This window comes from Neophocaena asiaeorientalis, unplaced genomic scaffold (assembly GCF_003031525.2).
Source record: "Neophocaena asiaeorientalis asiaeorientalis breed wild unplaced genomic scaffold, Neophocaena_asiaeorientalis_V1.1 scaffold614, whole genome shotgun sequence".
NCBI lineage: Eukaryota > Metazoa > Chordata > Mammalia > Artiodactyla > Phocoenidae > Neophocaena > Neophocaena asiaeorientalis.
The window spans coordinates 340,971-357,374 of record NW_020172990.1 but is presented as its reverse complement, the minus strand read 5'-3'; the positions used below and the strand labels follow the sequence as shown (position 1 = coordinate 357,374).

At 43.7% G+C, this 16,404-nt stretch overlaps 1 pseudogene; it reads right to left on the bottom strand.

Annotated features, from left to right (window-relative positions):
* Positions 1-713: 713 nt before the first annotated feature.
* LOC112397914 (60S ribosomal protein L5 pseudogene) lies at positions 714-1,603 on the bottom strand (annotated as a pseudogene).
* Positions 1,604-16,404: the final 14,801 nt, after the last annotated feature.

Below are 16,404 nucleotides of genomic sequence, written 5' to 3'. Positions count from 1 at the left end.
TCCCTGTCCATATGGCCACTCCTTCTTCAACCCCAGCACTAATATACCTTCAGTAACAAGATGCATCCCAATTGTAGAAATGCTGACGTGTGAGGAAAGTATGCACGTAGAATTCCTCTCCCATCCAGTTAGTTTTAGGAGAAATTCTGCTGGGCAAAGTTCTTACTTTGTCTTTGGGCCAGGGCTAGCTGTCCTGATAACTCCCTAATGACCCACAGGTGAATGTAGTCAAGAGAGTTGATGAAAACACGAGGGAATCTAGGCCTCAGCTTTTCCATGGGAGCAGATGGAAACTGAAGTTAGCTAGTTAACAGAACCTGCAAATCAGAAAGAATTTTATCTTAATTGTGCAACAGTCGATTAGCGCAAGAGAATTTTTTTTTTTATGTTGGAGCTTCCTCGGATGGTGGTAATCCAGTTTTGAATTATTTTCCAAGGGGACCGTGAAAATTGGCCCTATTTTGAGTTTTCCAGAGGGACCTCTGTCCTCCTCTCAGGGCGCCAAGGCAGGACTGGCCGGTGACTGCAGGCGATTAGTTTTACCACTAGAGGGCGCTCCAACACCACAGGAGCCGGCACAGCCAGCCCTGCTCCAGGTGGAAGGGAAACAGTGTTGCCTGTAATGTTTTATTCACTTAGTTTTTCCTACTCGGTCAACAAGTTTATTGTTGTCTTTATCTGAAAAATCTTCACAGAAGTTGTCGTTTTGTTTATTAACTCTCAGCAGGCCTTTGCTGACATCTAAGGAAGCTTGCCTTCTTTTGAGCTACCGTATCTTTCTTCTGGGCAAGTAACATTTTTGGACCCTTCCACCTCCTTTCTTTAACTTCTTTCTCAGGCTTCCTCTCATTCACCGGATTCTCTCGTATTGCAACATGAGCTTTCTTATCCATCTCCTCCATCATGTCTGTAGTCGTGTTGTTCTTTATGTATTGAGAGAATTGTTTTCTGTAAGCGTCTTCGTCTCCTTCAATCAGTTAACACATATAATCTGCAACGTTCTGCCCCACGATGTGCTTTTGGTGTACATCAGCACTGAATTCTTTGCTTTCTGAATCATAACCAGGGAACTCATTGGTACTGTGAGGGATAGACCAGCCTCCATTTACAGGTCCCCCAAAACTTTATCCCCAGTAGTAGTCCTGGGAAGCCCTGCATCCAAGTAACAAGTGAAGGCACCGGGTTGACCATCAATGCTTTCCACATTGTATTCATCTCCAGCCACCTGGACTTGGCCTTCATAAATTCTGTCCATACCCAACCTATTAAAGAGCCTGCGGGCCAGCAGCAGGCCAGTACAATATGGTGCCGCATAATTTGTCCGGCCAACCTTCGCGCCATACGTTGGGAGCTCGTGAGCATAAGCTGCATAGACTATCATATCTCCTTGTATACGGGCATAAGCCATCTGACAAATGATATCTCTATTGGTCACACGTACTATTGTTCTGTATTTGCGTGTGTTGTACTTATTTTTATCTTGGATTATCAATTGTTTCCAAGCAGAGTAGTCAGTTTTGCCCTCTTGCCGTCTTCTAAATTTCACTTGGTATCTCTTGAAGTGGGTCTTATTCTTGACAACTTTAACAAACTCCATCCTGTGGAACAGAGGCCCTGGCTGCCACGGAGCTGCAGAACCATCACGGCCTGGGTTGGGGGTGGGGGGGAGAGCGCCTATAATCTTGTAAATGACTCACCCCTGAGTAAAGTTGAGTAATTGAGAGCAAGTGGAAATAATCTCAACAAACAATGGCATTCTAGCAGAGTAGAAAAGTGCGGATATCTTAGGAAAGCACTGAGAAATACAAGTTTTAAGGACTGCATTGTTCTCTTAGAGGGCAAAAAAACCCTTCTTAGTTGTTAAAACCCAGTGATTACCAGCAGAGTAAAGCAAGTTCACAAGGTCAGGTGGCGGTTTGGAAATCAAGGTGGTCACATGTTTAAGATCTTCAGCAGGGCTTCAATACCTCTTCAGCCAGCTTTTTGTGTAATTGATTCTGGTAAGTGGTTCAATGCTTTACTAAGAGAACTGATGTTTTCAATGCTACTGGATAGAATGTATATTTAAAGGCAGGGCAAGCAATTAACTTCTTAGTTTGGAAGGAGGAAGGGGGAGAAAGAAAACACCAGCTAAGGAAGTGTCCCTTCTTCCCTCCACTAGTTCATAGCTGTATCAAATAGTGCATTGTGGTACCTTGAGATTAACCCCACAGGTCTGAGTCTGGGGCAGAGAAAGGAATAGGTTTATGCTTCTCGCATGGTTTTCCTCAGAAAATCTCACTGTGTTATCGCTCGTTCCTCAGACAATGCCTAAAAACTGTAAGTATGCAAAGAATATTTGGCCAATGAATGTGCTGAGTCGCTTAAAACAGAATTCCTTTCACCTGTTGGCTCTGTGATACCCCGCCCCAGAACAATCTCAGGGCAGGTGAGTGAGATCTCATTAGATTTTCACACAGTGGAAAACACGTTCTCTGTGGTAAATAGCAGTGAAAATAGTGGGCATTCTTGTCCCTGATTGAAATTTAGACACTAGTGTTATTTGTATTACAGCCTCTAATATTTGCTCATTGAGATCCTGAATTTGGGGCTATCTGTCCATATTTTAAAGGACTATCACTTCATATTTAGTTGCATGTTGAAGTGAATATTCAATTTTGTCAAATGTCCTTTTAGCATACTGGGGGTGATCATGTGATTTTTTTCTTCGCTCTGTTAAGATGATAAATTTGATTAACGATTTCCTAATTTTGGCCATCTTTGCATTGCTAGAATAAACCCCACTTGGTCAAGGTCTTTTTTTTTAATATGCTGCTAACTATCATACAATTGCCAAACCACTCTCCTAGAACATCAGAAAACCTGTTGCGAATCTGCTTTTCTTTCCCTTCGAAGTTAATGTGATCTATTGCTCAGATATGCAAGTAATTATTTTCCCCTTGAAAAAACCCCAATAAACTAGCAGTTCTCCTAGAGTGTGTCTTATGGATGACTCTTTTTGGCCAATTTCCTAGTTATATTCTTGGCCCTTCAATTTCAAATTCTTTCTTTCAGGAAAGTTTATTAGATTATGATTTTTATGACTTTGTGTGTGTGTGGTACACGGTCCTCTCACCGCTGTGGCCTCTCCCGTTGCGGAGCACAGGCTCCGGACGCGCAGGCTCAGCGGCCATGGCTCAGGGGCCCAGCTGCTCCGCGGCATGTGGGATCTTCCCAGACCGGGGCACGACGAACCCGTGTCCCCTGCATCGGCAGGCGAACTCTCAACCACTGCGCCACCAGGGAAGCCCAGGATTTTTTTCTTCTTTCTGACATCAGTTTCACTTACTCTATTTTCTGTGCCTCTATTCATTCTCGTACTTCCTATAGTTTACGTGGCATTTTGTAAAATGTCTTTTTTAAAGTTTCTAGTCCTTTTCTGACCCTTGTCATCTCCTGTTTATGTCATTTTCCCCCCACCCATCTCCTTTCTGAGATTTCCTAATTTTACATATTTGTTTGCTCATAACTGCTATTATTTTATTTGTGATTTAGAATAAGAAATATGTATTTGGTTGAGCCCATCTGCTTGTATTCTAGGGTTCACTGGGGTTCACCTAGTTTTACCGAAAATGTTGTCTGTAGGTATTTTTACTTGCTGTGTTTGCTGGTTGTTTTTTTTTTGGGGGGGTGGTGGTGTTTTTTTTAAATTAAAAAAATTTTTTTTTATTATTATTTTGCGGTACGCGGGCCTCTCACTGTTGTGTGCTCTCCCGTTGCGGAGCACAGGCTCCGGACGCGCAGGCTCAGCGGCCATGGCTCAGCGGCCATGGCTCACCGGCCTAGCCGCTCCTCGGCATGTGGGATCTTCCAGGACCGGGGCATGAACCCGCGTACCCTGCATCGGCAGGCGGACTCCCAACCACTGCACCACCAGGGAAGCCCCCTTTTTTTTTATTTTAATTTTTTAACATCTTTATTGGAGTATAATTGCTTTACAATGGCGTGTTAGTTTCTGCTTTATAACAAAGTGAATCAGTTATACATATACATATGTTCCCATATCTCTTCCCTCTTGCTTCTCCCTCCTTTGGTGTTTGGTTTTTAATGAAGGAATTAGGAAGATTCAAAAACAAGTCATCCTTATTTTTAAAATGTATTTTATTGAAGTATAGTTGATTTACAATATTGTATTAATTTATGCTGTATAGCAAAGTGATTGAGTTATACATTCTTTTTCATATTCTTTTCCATTATGGTTTCTCACAGGATATTGAATATAGTTCCCTGTGCTATCCAGTAGGATCCTGTTGTTTCTCCATCCTATATATGATAATTTGCATCTGCTAATCTCCCAGTCCATCCCTTCCCCACCCCCTCCCCCTTGGCAACCACAAGTCTGTTCTCTATGTCTGTGAGTCTGTTTCTGTTTCGTAGATAAGTTCATTTGTGTCATATTTTAGATTCCACATATACATGATATCGTGTGATATTTGTCTTTCTCTGTCTGACTTACTTCACTTAGTATGATCATCTCTAGGTCCATCCATGTTGCTGCAAATGGCATTAAAAAACAAATCATGGGCTTCCTTGATGGCGCAGTGGTTGGGAGTCCGCCTGCCGGTGCAGGGGACATGGGTTCATTCTCCGGTCTGGGAAGATTCCCACATGCCGCGGAGCGGCTGGGCCCGTGAGCCCTGGCCGCTGAGCCTGCGCATCCGGAGCCTGGGCTCCGCAGCGGGAGAGGCCACAACAGTGAGGGACCCGCGTACCGCAAAAAAAAACAAAGAAAAACAAGTCATTCTTACCTCTCTTTAAATGTATTCATAATTCCTCGAAAATATATTCATGATTTCCATTCACTCATTCGTTTATTCATCAAATACTCATGCACCTACCGAATGCACAGTCATTCATACAGGCATATATGATTTGATCGACAAATGTGTACGGAATGCTCACAAGATCTAGGCAGGAGCTTGGAACATACAGCAGATGCCGCCTATGTGTTGCAGAGCAAAACAATTACTCATGTTTTCTCATCAAATCAGAGACCCAGGAAGAGGAATATAAACAGTTGGCATGTGGAACTCTCCCTCCATTCCGCTCTTTCTAGAGCCTTTCTCACAGTGCATTTTGAACATCTGGGTCTTGAGTCAGCCAGTTATATCAGATCATATGGCCCCCCCCCCACGTCCATCCAATTTGCATTTGCCCCCGTGTTCCGTTGCAAGGTCTGGACCAAGAAAAGTCTACTGAATCAGGAAACTATTTAATTAATCAACTGTTAATTGGGGAAATAAGGCTTTGCATTTTGCTCTGAACCAAGATTTCTCAACCTCAGCACAATTTGACGTTCGGGGCTGGCTCATCCGCAGATGGGGGAGGGGGGCTGTCCTGGGCATTGTGGGATGTTGAGCAACATCCCTGGTTTCCACCCACTAGACACAAATACACCCCTCGCCCGTCCTCTAAATGGTCCCAACCAAAAATGTCTCATGACATTGAACTTGTCTCCTGGTGGGGGGAGGATGTGTATTAATTCTCTCCTTTTTTCCTGTGATTTTGATGCTTTGACATGTTGGGGTCTTGCTGACCCTGGAGGGACTGCCCATGTCAGGACTAGCTAATTCCTAGAGATAGCAAACAACCTGCTTTTGTGCATGCCTTTTGTATGCAAACCATCCAATCCAGAGCCTAACCCCTCAACCGCCTCCTTTATTAGGCTATTATACCCTGGGCCACTATTTCCCTGTCCTAGTCACCCCAGGGCCAGGTACCAGACAGCTAAGGGCTGTCCCTATGCCGTAGAGTCTGCTGCAGTTATTCAAACTAAACAATCCTAAATCTATTTACCCTGACTCACCTGTTTCTTCCCATGGAAACCACAGTAAGGGCACTTGCCCTGTCTTCCCCTTGCTCCCCTCTGCCTCCTGGCGGACCCTGGGGCTGCCCCAGGGCATGGCGGGCCCCCTCCTCTTGGGATCTGTGACTATAACCCTACCTTTTTTTAATATAAATTTGTTTATTTATTTATCTTGGTTGCATTGGGTTTTCGTCGCTGTGCACAGGCTTTCTCTAGTTGTGGCAAGATGGGCATACTCTCCCTTGCGGTGAGTGGGCTTCTCATTGTGGTGGCTTCTCTTGTTGCAGAGCATGCGCTCTAGGTGTGCGGGCTTCAGTAGTTGTGGCTCACAGGCGCAGTCGTTGTGGCACACAGGCTCAGTAGTTGTGGCACGTGGGCTCAGTAGTTGTGGTGCACGGGCTTAGTTGCTCCACGGCATGTGGGAATCTTCCTGGACCAGGGCTCGAACCCTTGTCCCCTGCATTGGTAGGCGGATTCTTAAGCACTGCGCCACCAGGGAAGTCCCCAAAAAGGCATTCTTATGACTCTGAAGAGTCCAGGGTTTTATGAGCTGTCTTGGACGAAGACCAAATATTAAAACAAATGATGCACTTTTCACCCCCATCACTCAGGACATTACAAGGGTTTTAGAAGTTCTGTGTCAGGAACTGGGGACAAACATCAAATACATATTTCTTACTGTATCACCATAACAAACTATGTTTTCAATGACAGTGGTACCCTGATCTGTTGGCCTCACCGTACCTGGACAATAACAAAGCCTATATTTTTAAAACAGGGAGCAAAATTACCCCCAGTTGAGAAACCTGTCAGTCACTTATTTATTCTATGCACAGAATAACTTTGCAAGGAAGAATGACTTTATATTTGTTCCAAATGCTAAGATAATCTATGCAGTCTTTTATACTGGTTAAGATACTTAAAACTACATCAGCAATGTTCTAGAATGATAGCAGCCAGTGGTGCGTTATCACAAGTTTGTTTAGCAAACTTGCCTTCATTTCCCAAGCATGGTTCACAGCCTTTCATCAGCAGAATATTTCACAACAAACATCTTAACATATTTCATTACTAAAAGTCATAGTTTCAAGGTTTCAAGTTTCTAATCCTTGGGACTGTTAAAAAATCTATGAATGTTGTAAAAGTATTATCTTTTGTGATGGCAGCTATGGAAGAAATGTGTTTTGGACTCTGATTTTAAGACATTGGGTATATAAATATCTGCGAACATTTTTCTTTGCTATCTACATAAAGACGAATGACTAACCCAGTGTTCACTTGGGTCAGTGGTTTCTGTACTTAGAGATTGTCTGCTATATGGGAAAATAATCTGAAAAAGAATGGATATATGTGTATGTATAACTAAATCACTTTTCTGTACACCTGAAACTAACACGACATTGTAAATCAACTATAATCCAATATAAAATAAAAATTAAATTAAAAAAATGTCTGAAGGTTTTCTTACTAACTGCAAGTTGAAACTTTTGGCATCTGGTTTCAATGATTATTTTGATAAATGATAGGTATTGTGCACAGGCTTCTCATTGCGGTGGTTTCTCTTGTTGAGGAGCATGGGCTTTAGGTGCGTGGGCTCAGTAGTTGTGGCACATGGACTCAGTAGTTGTGGCACGTGGTCTTCAGTAGTTGTGGCTCGCAGGCTCTAGAACACAGGCTCAGTAGTTGTGGCGCACGGGCTTAGTTGCTCCGTGGCATGTGGGATCTTCCCGGACCAGGGATCGAACCCGTGTCCCCTGCACTTGCAGGCGGATTCTTAACCACTTTGCCACCTGGGAAGCCCCAGACCTCATTTTTAAAATTCCTCTTGCCCTTTTTTACTTTCCTCCAACCACACTGTCCATTTCACTCTTTTTAGAACAAGCCAATCCCACTCCCACCTGCACACATCTGAACTTCCTAGTCCGTTTCCCAGGAATTCTCTTCCTCAAGGCATTCAGGCCCCAGGTCAAGCATCATGTCTAAAAAGGCCTTTTCTGATCACCTGGCCTGCAATTGCTGGTGACTTGGAATCCTAAGCCCCTCCTACTCTCCTAGGCTGCTTTATCTTTCTTCATTGCCTGTGTCACTGTCTGATGTCATGGGCTATGCCTACGTGCTTGTGTGGTTAATTATCAGCCTCCCCAGGACTTCCCTGGTGGTCCAGTGGTTAAGACTCTGCGCTCCCAATGCAAGGGGCCCAGGTTCGATCCCTGATCAGGGAACTAGATCCCACATGCCACAACTAAGTCCCAGCACAGCTAGCTAGCTAGCTAGCTAAATGAATGAATGAATAAAAAAATATATATATATCAGCCTCCCCTTGTAGAAGAGGAACCCCCAGGAGGACAGGGACTTTGTTCCCTTCATGGTTTTATCTGCAGTGCCTGTAACAGGGCACAATGGACTCTATAAATATTGGCCGAGTGAAAGAATCTTCCATTACCTCTCCGTCCCCTGCAATCACCCACTGTAGATCACTGATATCTTTCCCTTAAGACCCCAAAGACATTCCCAAGGTCTGCTCTGGCCTCTTCACCTGGCTTTCTGGCTTCACCGTCACCACTTTGCTGTCTTTTCTCCACCCAGCAAGACTCTCTCAAGCACAGAAATCAGATTATATCATTTCCAGTTTAAAAAGCATCTAATCGCCTCCCCTTCCTCTCTGAACAAAAGCCAGAGTCTTTATCATGTTCTAAAAACTCCTTCTGTAATCTGGCTCCTGCTAACTGGGGCTGCTTCATTTCCTACATCCTGGCCCATTGTCTCTCTCCAGCGGTCCCGCTACAATAGCCTTGGGGCTGGTTTTCATCCACTTAGGTCGAATCCCTTTTATGTTGGGTCTTTATGCTAATTTTTCCCTGTGTCCAGACTCCCTTAGGATCTTTAGGGGACTGGTTCCTTCTTATCTTTCAGTTCTCAGCTCAGATTTACCTTCTCAGATGTGGCCAGTGCCTGCCAGGTCAGTCTAAAGTAGGATCCCCTCCCTCCCAGGACCCCCATACATACTTACGTTTATTGCACTTTTCACATTTGAAAGCATTTTATTCCTGTCTTTGCCTCCGTATTGCCTGTCTCCTTAGAATGTGGCCTTTGATGGACCGTGTCTATCTTTTTTTGTTTCTTGTTTTTTTTGGGATTTTGTTTGTTTGTTGTTTGGGTTTTTTTGGGGGGGTTTGGGGTTTTATTGTTTGTTTGGCCATGCTGCGGGCTTGTGGGACCTTAGTTCCCTGACCAGGGATTGAACCCGTGCCCTCAGCAGTGAAAGTGTGGAATCCTAACCACTGGACCACCTGGGGATTCCCCCGTGTCTGTCTTTTTAAAAAAATTTTCTTCCAGTTTTATTGAGATATAATTACCACATGGCACAGTATAAGTTTAAGGTGTGCAGCCTTGTGATTTGGTTTACAAACATCATGAAGTGATGATTACAATAAGTTTAGTGAACATCTATCATCTCCTATAGATACAAAATTAAGGAAATAGAAAAAAATTTTTTCTTTGTGATGAAAACTCTTAGGATTTACCCAAAAATTTTCATATATAACGTACAGCAGGGTTAATTCTATTTACCATGTTGTACATGACACCCTAGTACTTATTTATCTTATAAATGGAAGTTTGTACGTTTTGACCCCCTTCATCCAGTTCCCCCCCCCTCCCCCCCCAATAACCGCAAACCTGAGCTCTTTTTCTGTGAGTCTGTTTGTTTCTGAAGTATAATTGACCCACAACACAATGTTAGTTCCTGTTACTAAACATAGTGATTCGATATTTCTATACATTTCAAAATGGTCACAAGTCTCGTCACAATATGGCACCATACAAAGATATTATATAGTTACTAACTATATTCCCCACATTTCACATTTCATACCCATGACTCTTTTATTTGCAACTGGAAGGTATTTTGTATCTTTTTTTTTTTTTTTTTTTTTTTCGTTTTTTTTTTTTTCTTACTTTTTTTTCTTTTGTCCTGCCTGTCACTGCGGCGCAGAGTATAGTTCCACCCAGGATTCATTCCCTCCATTAAAACAACAAAAAAAACACCCTTTCTAGCCTTCTATGGGTTGAAATGCCTGGGTTTTTTTTTGTTTTTTTTTTTTTTTTTTTTTTTACGGTATTTGTCTTTCTCTGACTTATTTCACTTAGGACAGTACCCTCTAGGTCTATCCATGTTGTCACAACTGACAAGATTTCATTCTTTTTTTATGGCTGAGTAATATTCCATTGTATATAGGACTGTGTCTGTCTGATCCCCTGCCATATCCCTGTGCCTATGACCATTATGCACAGTCAACAAATAATTGCTGGAGGAAAGAATTATTACAACTTTATCAATGTCTGGGATACATGCATTTTTCCATCACAGCCCCCTAGAGGGAGATCTCAGCATACAAGAGCCCTCACGGGACGCAGATTTGCATGTAAAGCTTTGCCTTTCGGAATTTCCCTGGTGGCGCAGTGGTTGAGACTCCATGCTCCCAACGCAGGGGGCCCTGGTCAGGGGACTAGATCCCACATGCCGCAACTAAGAGTTTGCATGCCACGACTCAGGAGCCCAACAGCTACAACTAAGGAGCCCGCCTGCAGCAACTAAGACCCAGTGCAACCAAATAAATATTTAACAAACAAACAACAAGAACAAAAAACCTTCCCTTTCCTTCCTGTAAGTTTCTTTCCTGAAACAGCCTGCCCCAGACTCCTGCCCAGGAATATACAGAGAGTGACCACAGAGGTGAGAGACCCCAGGGCCAGCCCTGTCTCTCACTCTCCAGGCCTAAGTTTATCTGGGAAATGACACGTCATTCTGGAAACCTCCTAGGATCGCCATTCCAGGAGAGGAACTGGGTGTGGTGCCAGCCCTGAAGCAGCTCCCGGTCTGCTGCGGTGGACACAGTCTGGCCCGCAGAAACCAGATCCCAGTGATAGGTGCTGGGAGAGAGCCCAGATCTGGAGATGTGGACCCTTGGGTTCAAACTCTGGCCTTCCTTCCAGCTCTTCCTTTGCCACGTCAGCAATCACTTTGCTATCACTATTTCGGTCTTTGTGGTGAAGCTCGTGTTTTCTCCCCAGGGGTAAGCTCGCTAGGTCTCCTTCCAGACTCTGGGTGACAGAGAGGCATCTGCCCTCACTCCCAATCTTAAGGCTCCCTGCTGGCCAGATGAAATTATGTACCCAGCTTCTGACTCGGTAATAATTTACATGGTAAAGGACAAAGGACAAAACGGTGGACAAATAAGAAAAAAGGTTACTAATTGGTACAAACTTCCAGTTATAAAATAAGTAAGTCCTGGGGGTGTAACATACAGCATGGTAACAATAGTTAATGATACTGTAGTGTATATTTGAAAGTTGCTAAGAGAGCAGATCTTAAAAGTTCTCATTACAGGAAAGAAAAAAAATTATAGGGAATTCCCTGGTGGTCCAGTGGTTAGGACTCAGCACTTTCACTGCTGTGGCCCAGGTTCAATCCCTGGTGGGAGAAACTAAGATCCTGCATGCCGCCTGGTGCGGCCAAAAAAAGAAAAAAAAATTAAAAAATAATAAATTTAAAAACATTGTAACCATGCAGCGATGGATGTTAACTAGACATTGCAGTGATCATTTTGCTATATATACAGATATCAAATCATTATGTTGGAACCTGAAACTAACATAATGTAATAGGTCAACTATTCCTCAATAAAAGAAAAGAAAAAGAAAAAAGATTGTGACAACAGAGAGGGACCTTGCGGGTATTTTGCTAAGTGAGCTAAATCAGACAGAGAAAGACAAATACTATAGGATATCACTTATATATTGGAATCTAAAAAAGCTGGACGTGATAAAAACAGAGTAGAATGGTGGTTACCAGGGCAGAGGGGTGGGGGAATTGGAGAGATGATGTTAAGGGTACAAACTCGGTACCAGTAGATAAATAAGCGCTGGAGATCTAATGCACAGCATAGTCAACAATACTGTACTGTAAACTCCAAAGTTGCTAAGAGACTAGATCTTAATTTTTCCCACCACGAAGAAGAAATGGTAATTATGCGACCTGGGAGAGGTGTTTGCTAACACTGCAGCATAATCATTTTGCAATAGATAAATGTATCAAATCGACACATATGCTGGGCTTCCCTGGTGGCGCAGTGGTTGAGAGTCCGCCTGCCGATGCAGGGGACACGGGTTCGTGCCCCGGTCTGGGAAGATCCCACATGCCGCGGAGCGGCTGGGCCCGTGAGCCGTGGCCGCTGAGCCTGCGCGTCCGGAGCCTGTGCTCCGCAGCGGGAGAGGCCACAACAGTGAGAGGCCCGCGTACCGCAAAAACAAAAATACATATGCTATGGTGGCAATTTTATTGCAATATATCAATGTATCAATCAACACATTGTATACATTCGACTTACACAATGTTATATGCCAATTACATCTGAAAAAAAGTTTTAAGTCAAATAAGTCCACCCCCCACCATCCCAGTTTTCCAGTTTCTCAATCCCCATCCCTTTTTACCACCTTCCTCTATCTTTTTTCCAGAAATTCACTACATATACAAAAAATGGATTTAATAGTTAACAGGTAGAAAGACGTCACAATTTTGAGGCACTGTTCTAAATGCTTTACTTGATCTGAGGCTCCTAATTAATATAGAACTGCTAAATGGGTAACACATCTAGGGGTTTAAGAAATCCCAAGAATATGAAAAGGTATACTTTTTAAAAGATCTCATCCCTGCTGCTACACCTAAATACTTGGTCTCCCTTTCTTCCTCAGATGCCATCATTTGATGGGTTTCTTATGCATTCTTCCAGTGTTTACACAAAACCCAGAAAATATATTCCTATTTTTCAACCCTTCCTCACACAAACGATGGCGCAATCCTAAGCCACTCTGCATCTCGTTGATTTTACTGGACAACAGATCCTGGATATTTTCCTACACTCTGGTCACACCTTTGTAAATAAAGTTAAAGTCTCCTCCAGTTACCCATTCAAGTCTGCTCTGTTTCCTGACTCAAAGGGTCATGGGACGTTGAGACATCTGAAAACCACACAACCTGTGTGGGATATACATAACCTGGAAGCCAGACCCATGTAGCCAAAACATATGTTCCCCCGGGAATGATAAGGCCAAGAAAATCTGTGCAGAGGATTTGGACATGAGAGGTCACTTTTTTTAAAAATTTTATTTATTTTTGGTTGCATTGGGTCTTCATTGTGCAGGCTTTCTCTAGTTGTAGTGAGCGGGTTTCTCATTGTGGTGGCTTCTCTTGTTGCGGAGCATGGGCTCTAGGTGCGCGGGCTTCAGTAGTTGTGGTGCGTGGGCTCAGTAGTTGTGGCTCACGGGCTTAGTTGCTCCGGGGCATGTGGGATCTTCGCGGACCAGGGCTGGAATCCAAGTCCCCTGCTTTGGCAGGCGGATTCTTAACGCCTGCATCACCAGGGAAACCCAAGAGGTGATTTTTAACTCACAGTTGCCACTCCCACATTCCTCTCAACAGTACCCTCAATCTCTACATTTCTCTGAAGCCTTCCAGATGCCCAGTGTCACTGTAACAGACTCTCCACATTTTCTCCTATTGGGAGAGACTCAGTTTCCTCACTGTCACAGCACCTGGGGATAAATCCCAATTCATGAGGAGGGTCCAGAGACAAAGTGGCTTCTTCTCTCCTTTTATAGCTTCTCACTTCTTCTTCAGCAGTTCCTTTGTGCCACAGTGATCTCCTGGCTCTCATCAAAAGTGACTTTTGGTGAAGAGATATCTCAGTCCATTCCGGCTGCTATAATAGAATACCACAGACCAGGTAACTTAAGACATTTATTTCTCGCAGTTCTGGAGGCTGGAAGTCCAAGATCAAAGCACCAGCAGATTTGCCGACTGGTGAGGGCCTGCTTCCTGGTTCATAGATGGTTTTTTTCCCCTGTGTCCTCACATAGTATAGGGTCTAGGGGGCGCTCTGAGGGGGGCCTTTTTTTATTTTAAATTTTTATTGGAGTATAGTTGCTTTACAATATTGTGTTAGTTTCTGCTGTACAGCAAAGTGAATCAGTTATACATATACATATATCCACTCTTTTTTAGATTCTTTTCCCTTATAGGCCATTACAGAGTATTAAGTAGAGTTCCCTGGTCCTTATCTATTTTATATATAGTAGTGTGAGGGGGTCTTTTATTTTTATTATTATTATTTTTTAATAGATTTATTTATTTATTTATTTTTGGCTGCCTTGGGTCTTCGTTGCTGCCCCCGGGCTTTCTCCAGTTGCAGCAAGCGGGGGCTGCTCTTCATCTGCGGTGCGCGGGCTTCTCATTGCAGTGGCCTCTCTTGTTGCGGAGCACGGGCTCTAGGCGTGTGGGCTTCAGTAGTTGTGGCGTGTGGGCTCAGTAGTTGTGGCTCGTGGGCTTAGTTGCTCCGTGGGATCTTTCCAGACCAGGGCTCGAACCCGTGTCCCCTGCATTACCAGGTGGATTCTTAACTGCGCCACCAGGGAAGCCCAGAGGGGGTCTTTTATAATGGCATCCATTCCATTCATAAGGGCTCCACCTTCATGATCTAATCACCTCCCAAAGCCCCCCACCTCTAAATACCATCACATTGGGGGTTAGGGTTTCAACATATGAATGGGTTGGGGGGGGACATAAACATTCAATCTATAGCAATAGAAGTTCTAGTTCAATTTACCGCTTTTCATTTCTACATGATGTTTCCATGTCCCGGTTAAGAAATCGTTGCCAATCTCAAGATCCCAAAAATGTCTGATTCTTGAATATGTGCTGTTTTATCTTTCTCAGTTAGATCTAAAAACCATCTGGAAATTTATATGGGGATATGGTGTGGGGTAGGCGTCACTGGCTCAGCAGAACCCCCCACCAAAAAAAAAAAAAACAGAAAAAACAAGTTCATCCTTTCTCCACTGAAATGCTGCATGCATTTCTCCATAGATCAGGTGGCTTTCTATGTGCGTATGTGTCTCTGAAATCTGTATTGTTTCATCCGTTGGTGTATCTGTCTTTGTGACAATACCGCCTTATCTGCCTCATTTCCCACCACAGTTCTGCTGTCACTCTGGATCCATCCACATTGGCCTTCCTGCTGTTTCATAAACGCACGGGTGGTGGTGGTGGGAGGGGTCCATCTCCCTCAAGGCATCTGCTCTTTCCTTTTGTCTGGAATGTTCAGCCTTCCTTGGACTCTGGTTTCTCCTCATCCTTGAGCTCTCAGCTCAAATGTCACACCCTCCGAAGGCACTTCCACTCAGCCTGAAAGAGACCCCTCCATATCCTTTTATTTCCCTACGCAAAAAAAATCAAACTAGTGTGGGTGTTTGCTTACTCACTGTCTCCTTGAATGTGTGGGCAGAGCAGCGAGCATCTTTTAGGTCTTGTCCACTTGCTCTACCACTGCCTGGAAAGGAAGACAAACGCCCCTTTTCCACTTCCAGGCTGAATGTGCTTAACCCTCACCGTCCGCTAGAGGGCGACCTAACACGGATGCGCTCTGCCCCTCAACCCCGGCAGGGCCCAGCTCTGCAGACCATCTTGAGTTGTTTATGTGTGTTTTTGGCTGGCCAACGCCTTTTAACTACAGATTTAGAAAGAGAGACCGCAAGTGGTGAAAACTTGGGTTCAGCCCTAGATGACCTGAAACGACGTATTTTTACGGAAGCCTCCTGTGTTCTGAGGTCCCACAGGGCCTGCAGAGGTTACCTGGGCCAGGTGGCCGTCCTGGAGGTGACCCCAGCCTCCTAGGGTCACAGAACTCTGTGGTTCACAGAACTCTGACACCCCACGATAGGTATGGGATAAATCCCATGCCTGAGGGTCATGGACACGGGGTTAAATCAATCTTGGCCTTCAAGCCTTCAAACTGTGGATGTCTGATCCCCACTATTTTTATCTGTGAGAGCGAACTGCTACATTTGTGGTGGGCTTCCTCCAGTCTCCTAGAAGCTCAGTAGAAAAAGGCATCTGTATTCATTTGTCATCTTAAGGCTCCTTGCCTGGCAGATTATAAATAGCTCGTTAAAATGCATTCATCGTTATGTGGTTTGACTTGGTAATATACTTACCATGGTAGAGGATTCAGAATATACACCAAAAAGGGTAGACAGTGTTCCAGTTGCCCAGTCCTCCTTTCCCTCTGGCCTGAACCCATTTCTTTTGTATCTTTCCAGAAACTCCCATGGCATGTTTTATATCATATTAATGTGTATTATATATTTATAATAATTACCATGTACTGACATGGAGCCATTGTTCTAAGTATTTTCCATGCCTCATATAATCTATATATAGATATAATTTTAAGTAAGTAATATGTTAATGTGTTTAAAATTTATACACACACAGGAAAAAGTTTCAGTTCCACACCTACACCCTACATCTCGGGTGGTTTTGTTTGTGCAAACACAATAAAATAGGAATACCTATTCTTATTTTTATATTTTCTCACACAGAAGGTTAAATCCTCATACATGGTTCTGTATCTTTGCCTTTTTTACTTAAGACTGTATCCTGGGAAATTCTCCATTTAGGTAAACTAGAGCTTCCTAATTCTTTTTTTTTTTTTTTTTTTTAG